Genomic DNA, 11,990 nt, shown 5'->3' with positions numbered 1-11,990 from the left:
TGAACTTATATCGGATATACTCGGTCAATCGATAGATTTGATATCTTTGAACCATCGAGCTTTGTTGTATACCTAGACAATATAAGTCACGCAATCAATCCTTAACCACCTATGGTTCTCACGGTTGTGTTCGTTTCAGCCATGAACACCGCCTGGTTTCATGAGTGTTTAGAGAACGGGCCTTTACTTTCATTCCCCTTGAAGCAGCTTACACTTCACACTCACATGGGTGATTCCTAAATATGTAATCCTAAAGACACACTATCTGGTCATATCCTGCCAGACTTAGCAAATCATTAAAAAGCATTAAACTTTTTTGACTCATCAAGAAGCCTTAACGCTTTACCTCTTTTTTTTGAACATTGTCTTCATCACGAGAATGGGTTGAGTTATTTGACAATGTTGAACCATCATTCATAACTTTGTTTGATCTCTTTGAACCTAGCTCTTGGGATCTCCAGTCTGCTAAGTAGAGTTACCGCCATGATGACTTGTCCTAGGCCTTTAACCCCATTCCCTTTGATGATCTTTCAATTGCCTCTCTAGATAGGCCTTTTGTAAGTGGATTTGATACGTTATCTCTTGGCTTTACGTAGTCAATTATCATAACACCACTACAGAGTAGTTGTGTAACAATAGTGTCTCTGTCGAATATGACGAGATTTTCCATTATACATAACGCTCTCTGCCCTACCTATTGCCGCTTGACTTTCACAATGTATACAAATAGGTGCCAAAGGTTTGGGCCAAAATGGAATATCTTCCAAGAAATTCCGGAGCCATTCAGCTTCTTCACCGGCCTTATCTAAAGCTATGAATTTGTCACGACCCGGATTTTTCACCCTCGGGAGTCGTGATGGCGCCTACTCGTAGAAGCTAGGCAAGCCACAAAATTTTGAAAATTCATTAATTCTTTGTTTTAATCCTTTTAACAACTTGCTTTAACAGGTGATAAACATTTAAATAATAGCGGAATATGAGATTAAGCAGAAGACTTAAACAAAATAAACCAATATAATATGAAAATCATCATATGCCTCTACCCAGAAACTGGTGTCACAACATTCACGAACTATCTATGATTACTACATACAAACGTTTGAAAGAAGGAACACTGCCTGTCTCGGATACAATGATAACAAAACAAATAACTGATAGAAAAGACGTCAAGCCTGCGAACGCCTGCAGGACTACCTTGGAATCTCAGTGGACTGAAGGCTGGCTCCCAAGCTACTGCTGCTGACCCAGTGCTGCTCTGGTGTCTGCACATAAGTGCAGAGTGTAGCATCAGCACAACCGACCCATGTGCTGGTAAGTGTCTGGCCTAACCCCGGCGAGGTAGTGACGAGGCTAGGACCAAACTCCAGATAAACCTGTGCAGTTATATAATATACAGCAGAAATATAAACAGGAAATAACAGTTTTAAAGGAATGGAGAAACATGCTTCGGGGAAGCATATCAATTCTATCAGAAACATGCTTCGGGGAATAACAGGTAAAACATAATATCAAGAGAATTATAAAGGAATCAAAATCAACCACTAACAAGAATGAGGAAAAACAAAGGCAGATTTCACTTTCTTTTCACATCTTGTTGCAGGCGTGCAACTCGATTCCGATTCCTGTATCTCGTGGCAGGCGTGCAACCCGCTCCCGTTTCATTTTATCTTGTGGTAGGCGCACCACCCGCTCCCATTTCATCATATCTTGTGGTAGGCGTACCACCGGCTCCCATTTCATTATATCTTGTGGTAGGCGTATCACCCGCTCCCATTTCATTTTGTATCTTGTGGTAGGCGTACCACCCACTCCCAGTTACAAGCCAATAATAATCACAATAAATCCCGATAAGAGAACAAAAGCAATATAACAACTTCCCGGCAAGGGAACAATGATATTTCAACAACATCCCGACAAGGGAACAATACTATCAAAACAAACATCCCGGCAAGGGATCATTAATATCAAACAAACATCCCGGCAAAGGAACAATGGTGATAATAACATATGAAGCGCAATAAATCACAACGGAGTCATAACAACTATAATACAAGACTCGCGGGCATGCTTGACACCAACGTATAGATACTCGTCACCATGCTTATACGTCATACTCCACAATTAACAGGTAGCAAATAAGACACAACTCTTAATCCCTCAAGCTAAGGTTAGACCAAACACTTACCTCGATGCGTCAAACACAACTCAAGTTTCAATTATTGCTTTACCCCTTGATTCCACCGCCAATTCGTTGTATCTAGCCACAAATTACTTAATCACATCAATAAATGCTAAATGAATCAATTTGAATGCATGAAAATGAGTTTTTCAAAGTTTTACCCAGAAAGTCAAAATCGTCCCCGGGCCCACGTGGTCAAAACCCGAGGTTCGAACCAAAACTCGATTACCCATCCCCCTACGAACTCAAATATATAATTTGTTTTGAAATCGGACCTCAATTCGAGGTTCAAATCCCCAATTTTTGAAAAACCTAGGTTCTACCCAAAACACCCAATTTCCCATGAAAATCATTGATTTGAAGTTGAAATCATGTTAAAAGATGTTAATGATTGAAGAAAACTAGTTAAAAACGACTTACAATTGATTTGGAGAAGAAAGATTGTTTGAAAAATTGCCTCTTATGTTTTTGGGATCTTAAAAAATAAAAAATAACTGAAAATCCCGTCTAAATATACTGCCCTCAGATGCCCTGTGCGGACTGCACAAAATCAACCGCGGCCGCACATGCTTCCTGTGTTTTGCAGTGATAGGTCTTAGTATTTTGGCCATAACTTTCACTACAGATGTCCAAATTGTGATTTATTTATCTTTCTGGAAACTAGACACAAAGATATATAACTTTTATTTTTGAATCATCTCAAAATTTCTTGTAGATCAAAAGATATAGGCTTCCGAAGTCAGACCAATAAATTGTTCTTCACCGCGGACCGCACCAAAACTAGGGCGGCCGCACAGGCCTCTCCGCAGCAGCAGTCCATATCGTGCGGACCGCACTGGCCTGTTCAGAGGTCTTCCACTTACCCGAAACTCACCCGAGCCCTCGGAACTCCAAACCAAGTGTACACAAAACCTCAAAAACATCCTACGGACTTATTCGTGTAATCAAATCATCAAAATAACATCATGAACATCAAATTAAATCTCGAGATCAATGAAATTTTCTCAAACTTCTTTAAACATCAATTTTACAATTTAAGTCCGAATCACGTCAAATGACATCTGTTTTTCACCAAATTCCACAAAAATGTCTTAAATTATATATAAGACCTGTACCAGACGCCGGAACCAAAATACGGGCCCGTTACCATCATGTTCTAAGCAAATTTCATTTCAAATTTCTTTAAACAATTTCAGAAAACAAATTTTTCTTTAAAAATTTATTTCTCGGGCTTGGGACCTCGGAATCCGATTCCGCGTATACGCCCAAGTCCCATATTTTCCTACGGACCCTTCGGGACCTCAAATCACGGGTTGGGGTCCGTTTACCCAAAGCGTTGACCAAAGTCAAATTTATTCATTTTAGAGTCAAAACTTATCATTTTTCACAGATTTTCACATTTAAGCTTTCCGACTACGCGCTCGACTGCGCACACAAATCGAGGTAGTGTTAAGGGAGGTTTTTAAGGCTTCGCAACATAGAATTTCATTGCATTCTCCACCTCTAAACAACTGTTCGTCCTCGAACGGACAGAAGAAGGAAGTACCTGAGTCGGGGAAAAGATGGGGATAACGACTCCGCATATCGGACTCGGACTCCCAGGTCGATGCCTCAAGAGGCTGACCTCTCCACTGAACACGACTAGAAGAAAAACTCTTTGATCTCAACTGACGAACCTCTTGGTCTAGAATAGCCACCGCTCCTCCTCATAAGATAAGTCCTTGTCCAACGGGACAGTGCTGAAATCTAACATGTGGGATGGATCGTCGTGATACTTTCGAAGTAGGGACACATAAAACACTAGATGCACGACTGATAAGCTCGGCGACAAAGCAAGTCTATAAGCCACCTCTCCCACTCGATCAAGAATCTCAAACGGGCCAATAAACCTAGGGCTAAGCTTGCCCTTCTTCCCAAATCTCATCACGCCCTTCATAGGTGACACTCGAAGCAATACCCGCTCACCGACCATAAAAGCCACATCTCGAACCTTGCGGTCTGTATAACTCTTTTGCCTGGACTGAGTTGTACGAAGCCTATCCTGAATAATCCTGACCTTGTCCAAGGCCTCCTGAACCAGATCCGTACCCAACAGCCGAGCCTTCCCGGCTCAAACCATACAACCGGAGGCCGACACCGTCTACCATATAAAGCCTCATAAAGAGCCATCTGGATACTCGACTGATAGCTGTTGTTGTAGGCAAACACTACTAAAGGCAAAACTTGGTCCCACGAGCCTCCAAAGTAATGACACAAGCTCGAAGCATATCCTCCAAAATCTAAATAGTCCGCTCGGACTGCCCATCCGTTTTAGGATGAAATGCTGTGCTCAACTTAACCCACGTGCCCAACTCTCGCTGAACTGCTCTCTAGAAATGCGAGGTAAACTACGTACCTCGGTCCGAAATGATAGACATAGGCATACCATTAAGACGAACAATCTCCTGAATATAGATCTTAGCTAACCTCTTGGAGGAAGAGGAGACTACCACAGGAATGAAATGTGTTGACTTTGTCAGCCTATCAACAATGACCCACACTGTGTCGAACTTCCTCCGAGTCTGCGAGAGTCAAACAATGAAATCCATAGTGACCCACTCCCACTTCCACTCGGGAAGCTCAATCTTCTGAAATAAACCACCAGGCCTCTGATGCTCGTACTTAACTTGCAGACAATTCAAACACCGGGCCACATATGCAACAATATCCTTCTTCATTCTACGTCACCAATAATGCTGCCGCAAGTCCTGATACATCTTTGCGGCGCTCGGATTAATAGAGTACCGGGAGATGTGAGCCTCCTCTAAAATCAACTCCCGAAGCCCATCCACATTAGGCACACAAACTCGACCCTGCCATCTCAAAACTCCATCATCATCTAAGGTAACCTACTTGGCACCTCCGCGCTGCACCGTGTCTCTAAGGATACATAAATGGGGATCATCATACTACTGATCACGGATACGCTCCAATAAAGAAGAACGAGCTACCATGCAAGCTAATACCCGACTAGGCTCTGAAATATCCAACCTCACGAACCGATTGGCCAAGGCCTGAACATCCAAAGCAAGCGGCCTCTCACCGACCAAAATATAAGCAAAACTGCCCATACTAGCTGACTTCCTACTCAAGGCATCGGCTACCACATTAGCCTTTCCTGGGTGATATAAGATAGTGATATCATAATCCTTCATCAGCTCTAACCACCTTCTCTGCCTCAAATTCAACTCATTTTACTTGGAACAAATACTGAAGACTTTTGTGATCCGTGAACACCTCACATGCCACGCCATACAGATAATGCCTCCAAATCTTCAATGCGTGAACAATGGCTGCCAAATTCAAATCATGAACCAGATAGTTCCTCTCATGAATCTTCAACTGCCGTGAAGCATAGGCAATGACCCTGCCCCCTGCATAAATACTACCCCAAGTCCAATACGTGATGCATCACAATAAACTGTATAAGGCCCTGAACCTGTGGGCAAAACCAACACTGGTGCCATAATTTGAGCTGTCTTGAGCTTCTGAAAGCTTGTCTCATACTCGTCGGACTATTTGAACTAGGCACCCTTCTAGGTTAACCTGGTCATCGGGGTTGCGATAGATGAAAACCCCTCCACAAACCGACGATAGTAGCCTGCCAATCCTAAGAAACTCCGAATCTCTGTAGCTGATGCTGGTCTAGACCAGTACTTGACTGCCTCAATCTTCTTCGGATCAACCTGATTACCCTCTGCTGACACAACATGACCCAGGAATGCAACTGAACTCAACCATAACTCACACTTCGAGAACTTAGCATATAACTGACTATCCCTCAGAGTTTGAAGAACCACTCTGAGATGCTGCTCGTGCTCCTCCTGGCTGCGGGAATATATCAAAATAAAATCAATGAAGACTATCACAAATGAATCCAAATAAGGCCTGAACACTCGGTTCATCAAATCCATAAAAGTTGTTGGGGCATTGGTCAACCCAAATTACATAACCAAGAACTCATAATGCCCACACCGAGTGCGGAAAGCTGTCTTAGGGACATCAGATGCCCTAATCCTCAACTGATGGTAGCCAGATCTCAAGTCGATCTTTGAAAATACCTTGACACCCTGAAGCTGATCAAACAAATCATCAATCCTTAGCAATGGATACTTATTCTTGATTGTAACCTTGTTCAACTGCCGGTAATCAATACACATTCTTATCGACCCATCCTTCTTCTTAACAAACAACACTGGTGTACCCCAAGGCGAAACACTGGGTCTAATGAAACCCTTCTCAAGCAAGCCTTGTAACTGTTCCTTCAACTCTTTCAACTCAGGTAGGGCCATACGATACGGCATGATAGAAATGGGCTGAGTTCCCGAAGACAAATCAATGCAAAAATCAATATTCCTGTCGGGTGGCATACCCGACAAGTCTGAAGGGAATACCTCAGAAAACTCACGAACAACGGGCACAGATCAATAGAGGGAACCTCAGCACTAGAATCACGAACATATGCCAAATAGGCCAAACATCCCTTCTCGACCATACGCCGAGCCTTCACATAAGAGATAACACTATGGGTAGAATGACCAGGAGCCCCTCTCCACTCTAAACGAGACTGGTAAAGCTAAGGTTACAATCTTGGCATGACAGTCCAATATAGCATGTTAAGGTGATAACCAGTCCATCCCCAATATAATATCGAAATCGACCATGTCTAAAAGCAATAAATCTACACGAGTCTCAAGACCCCTAATCATCACAATACAAGAATAATAGACTCAATCAACTACAATAGAATCACCCACCGGTGTAGACACATAAACAGGAATACTCAATGAATTACTAGGCATGATCAAATACGTTGCAAAATAAGATGACATATACGAGTATGTAGACCCTGGATCAAACAACACTGAAGCATCTCTATCACAAACTAGAACCGTACCTATAATAACTACATCTTAAGCCTCAGCCTCGGGCTTGGCTGGGAGAGCATAACATCGGGGCTGGGGCCCATCACCCTGAACTAAATATCTGGGACGGCCTGCAGCTGGCTGGCCTACACTTCTAGCGGCCTGAGCTCTACCTCTAGCACCGCTACCTCCACCTCTAGCACCTCTACCCCCACCTCTAGGTGGATGGGCGGCCTGTGAGACACCTGGTACCTGATCAATAGCACGAGAACCCTGATGCGGAGAACTGTTCAAAGCTTGAGGGCAATACCTATCAATGTCCTCATGTCGTCACAAGTAAAACAAGCCCTCGACTGCTAGGGCTGACGACATTGGAAAATCTGAAGCGGTGGTGCACTGATAGGTGCTGGTGGTGCACTGTAGGACTGCTGATCAGAATATTGTATCTGAGGACCACGACTACCTGAAACACCGTGAGAAACCTAAAGTGCTGACTGGAAAGGCCTAGGGGGATGGCCTCTACCATATGAATCTCTACCTCAAGACGAGGTACCAATGAATCTACCTGAATGACGGGGCATCTTATTCGACCCATGACCACCTCCTTGTGACAGAACCATCTCCACTCTCCTGGCCATATTAGCCGTTTCCTGGAAAGATATCTCACTCGTAGTCTCCCTAGCCATCTGAAGACGAATCGGCTGAATAAGACCATCAATAAACCTCCTCACCCTCTCTCTCTCGGTAGGAAGTATGACAAGAGCATGTCGAGCTAAGTCGATGAACCTGATCTCATACTGGGTAACAGTCATAGAACCCTGCTGGAGGCGCTCAAAATGCCTCTGATACGCCTCTCTCTGAGTAATGGGAAGAAACTTCTCCAGAAATAGATGCGTAAACTGCTCCCAAGTCAAGGCTGGCGATCCGGCTGGTCTGGCCAAACAAAAATCCCTCCAGCAAGTCTTGGCGGATCCCGACAAGAGAAATGTAGCAAAATCGACCCTATTGGTCTCAACAATCCCCATGTTCCTAAGAACCTCGTGGCAGCTGTATAGATAATCCTAGGGATCCTTAGAAGAAGCACCACTGAAAGTAGTAGTGAAGAGCTTGGTTAACCTATCCAGCCTCCACAAGGCATCGGCATACATAGCCACTCCATCACTGGTCTGAGCTACCACACCCGGCTGAACTGCTCTAACTGGTTGGATCGCTGGAGTCTAAATCTGGGGAGCTACCTTCTCCGGAGTGTGAGTATCAGGAGTCTGGGCTCTTTCTCCAGCCTGAGAGATGGCTGGTGCTACAGGAAGCAAGCCTACTCAGGTGACACCCTCCATGAGGCCCACTAATCGGACCAGAGCATCCTGAAGAACTGGGGTAGCAATAAACCCCTCTGGGACCTGATCTGGGCCCACCGGAACTACTGGGGCCGGAACCTCATCATCAAAATCAACCTGAGGCTCCGCCACTAGGGCTGCTACTCGGGGCTGAGCTCTGCCCCTACCTCGACCTCTGGCACGGCCTCGGCCTCGCCCTTTGCCCCTCGTGGGAGCTACTGCTGTGGGCTCAGGCGGATGAGCGGTGGATGAGGAAGCGCGTGTTCTCGCCATCTGCGAAAGAACAGAGTAGAAAGGCAATTAGTATTGAGAAGCAAAACTGCACAATAAGAAAGAACAAATGTGAAGTTTTTTCCTAACTCTGTAGCCTCTGGGGGATAAATACAGATGTCTCCATACCGATCCCTCAGACTCTACTGAGCTTGTTCATGAATTGTGAGACCTATGTAACCTAGAGCTCTGATACCAACTTCTCACGACCCGTATTTCCCACTCTCGGGAGTCGTGTTGGCGCCTACTCGTAGAGCTAGGCAAGCCACGAAATTTAGAAAATTCATTACTTCTTTGTTTTAATCCTTTTAACAACTTTCTTTAACAGGCGATAAACATTTAAATAATAGTGGAATATGAGATTAAGCGGAAGACTTAAAAAAATAAACCAAAATAATACGGAAATCAACATATGCCTCTACCCAGAAAATGGTATCACAACATTCACGGACTATCTATGATTACTACATCAAATGTTTGAAAGAAGGAACACTGTCTATCTCGGATACAATGATAACATAACAAAATAACTGATAGAAGAGACGCAGGGCTTGCGAACGCATGCAGGACTACCTCAGAATCTCGATGGACTGAAGGCTGGCTCCGAAGCTACTGCTGCTGACCTAGTGCTGCTCCGGTATCTGCATATAAGTGCAGAGTGTAGCATCAGCACAACCGACCCCATGTGCTGGTAAGTGCCTGGCTTAACCCCGGCGAGGTAGTGACGAGGCTAGGACCAGGTGCTAGATAAACATGTGCAATTATATATATATATACAGCGGAAAATAAATACAGAAATAAACAAATAAAGATAGGAGGGGAAACATGCTTCGGGGAATAACAGGTAAAATAGAATATCAAGAGAATTATAAAGGAATCAAAATCAACCACTAACAAGAATGAGGAAAAACAAAGGCAGATTTCACTTTTTTCACATCTTATTGCAGGCGTGCAATCCAATCCCGATTCCTGTATCTTGTGGCAGGCGTGCCACCCGCTCCCATTTCATTTTATATCGTGGTAGGCGTACCACTCGCTCCCATTTCATCATATCTTATGGTAGGTGTACACCCGCTCCCATTTCATTATATCTTGTGGTAGGCATACCACCCGCTCCCATTTCATTTTTATCTTATGGTAGGCGTACCACCCGCTCCTAATTACAAGCCAATAATAATCACAAGGAATCCCGGCAAGGGAACAAAAACAATATAACAACTTCCCGGCAAGGGAACAATGATATTTCAACATCCCGGCAAGGGAACAATACTATCAAAACAAACATCCTCGGCAAGGGATCATTAATATCAAACAAACATCCCGGCAAGGGAACAATGGTGATAATAACATATGAAGCGCAATAAATCACAATGGAGTTATAACAACTATAATACAAGACTCACGGGCATGCTTGACACCAACGTATAGATACTCGTCACCATGCCTATACGTCGTACTCCACAATTAACAGGTAGCAAATAAGACACAACTCTTAATCCCTCAAGCTAAGGTTAGACCAAACACTTACCTCGATGCGTCAAACACAACTCAAGTTTCAATTATAGCTTTACCCCTTGATTCCACCGCCAATTCGTTGTATCTAGCCACAAATTACTTAATCACATCAATAAATGCTAAATGAATCAATTTGAATGCATGAAAATGAGTTTTCCAAAGTTTTACCCAAAAAGTCAAAATCGCCCCCGGGTCCACGTGGTCAAAACTCGAGGTTCAAACCAAAACCCGATTACCCATCTCCCCACGAACTCAAATATATAATTTGTTTTGAAATCAGACCTCAATTCGAGGTCCAAATCCCTAATTTTTGAAAAACCTAGGTTCTACCCAAAACAACCAATTTCCCCCATGAAAATCATTGATTTGAAGTTGAAATCATGTTAAAAGATGTTAATGATTGAAGAAAACTAGTTAAAAACGACTTAGAATTGATTTGGAGAAGAAAAGTTGTTTGAAAAATCGCCTCTTATATTTTGGGGGTCTTAAAAATACTGAAAATCCCGTCTAAATATACTGCCCTCAGATGCCCTGTACGGACCGCACAAAATCAACCACGACCGCACAGGCTTCTTGTGTTTTTCAGTGATAGGTTTTAGTATTTTGGCCATAACTTTCTCTATATATGTCCAAATTGTGATTTCTCTACCTTTATGGAAACTAGACACAAAGATCTACAACTTTGTATTTTTGAATCATCTCAAAGTTCCTTGTAGATCAAAAGATATAGGCTTCCGAAGTCGGACCGGTGAATTGTTCTTCACCGCGGACAGCACCAAAACTAGTGCGGCCGCACATGCCTCTCCGCGGGAGCAGTTCATATCGTGCGGACCGCACTGGCCTGTTCAGAGGTCCTCCGCCTCTCTGAGCCTGCAACAGTTCTGTTTTTAAGCCTAAGACACCCCGAAACCTACCCGAAACTCACCCGAGCCCTCGGAACTCCAAACCAAGTGTACACAAAACCTCAAAAACATCCTACGGACTTATTCGTGTAATCAAATCATCAAAATAACATCATGAACATCAAATTAAATCTCGAGATCAATGAAATTTTCTCAAAACTTCTTTAAACATCAATTTTGCAATTTAAGTCTGAATCACGTCAAATGACATCCATTTTACACCAAATTCCATAGAAACGTCTTAAATCATACCGGGCGCCAGAACCAAAATACGGGCCTGATACCATCCTGTTCTAAGCAAATTTCATTTCAATTTTCTTAAAATAATTTCAGAAAATAATTTTTCTTTAAAAATTCATTGCTCGAGCTTGGGACCTGGGAATCTGATTCCAGGCATACGCTCAAGTCCCACATTTTCCTATGGACCCTCCGGGACCGTTAAATCACGGGTTCGGGTCCGTTTACCCAAAGCGTTGACCGAAGTCAAATTTATTCATTTTATAGTCAAAACTTATCATTTTTCATAAATTTTCACATTTAAGCTTTTCGGCTACGTGCTCGGACTGCGCACGCAAATTGAGGTAGTTCTAAGGGAGGTTTTGAAGGCCTCAGAACATAGAATTTTATTACAACACAAGTGATGACCTTTTGGGTCATCACAGAATTTAGATTCCATTGTAGAACGGGCGGTGCACGTTTGTTTTAATGATTTCCAAGACACTGCTCCATCCCCAATTGTGAAAACATATCCATTTGTGGATTTAACTTCAGATGATCCGATGATCCAATTTCCATCACTATATCCCTCGATCACGGAAGGATATTTGTTATAATGCAAAGCATAATTTTGGGTATGTTTCAGATATCCAAAAACTCGTTTCATTGA

The sequence above is a fragment of the Nicotiana tabacum genome, chromosome 10, assembly GCF_000715075.1.
Source record: "Nicotiana tabacum cultivar K326 chromosome 10, ASM71507v2, whole genome shotgun sequence".
Lineage (NCBI taxonomy): Eukaryota > Viridiplantae > Streptophyta > Magnoliopsida > Solanales > Solanaceae > Nicotiana > Nicotiana tabacum.
The sequence above is the reverse complement of the archived record's forward strand: the minus strand, read 5'-3'. Positions refer to the sequence as shown.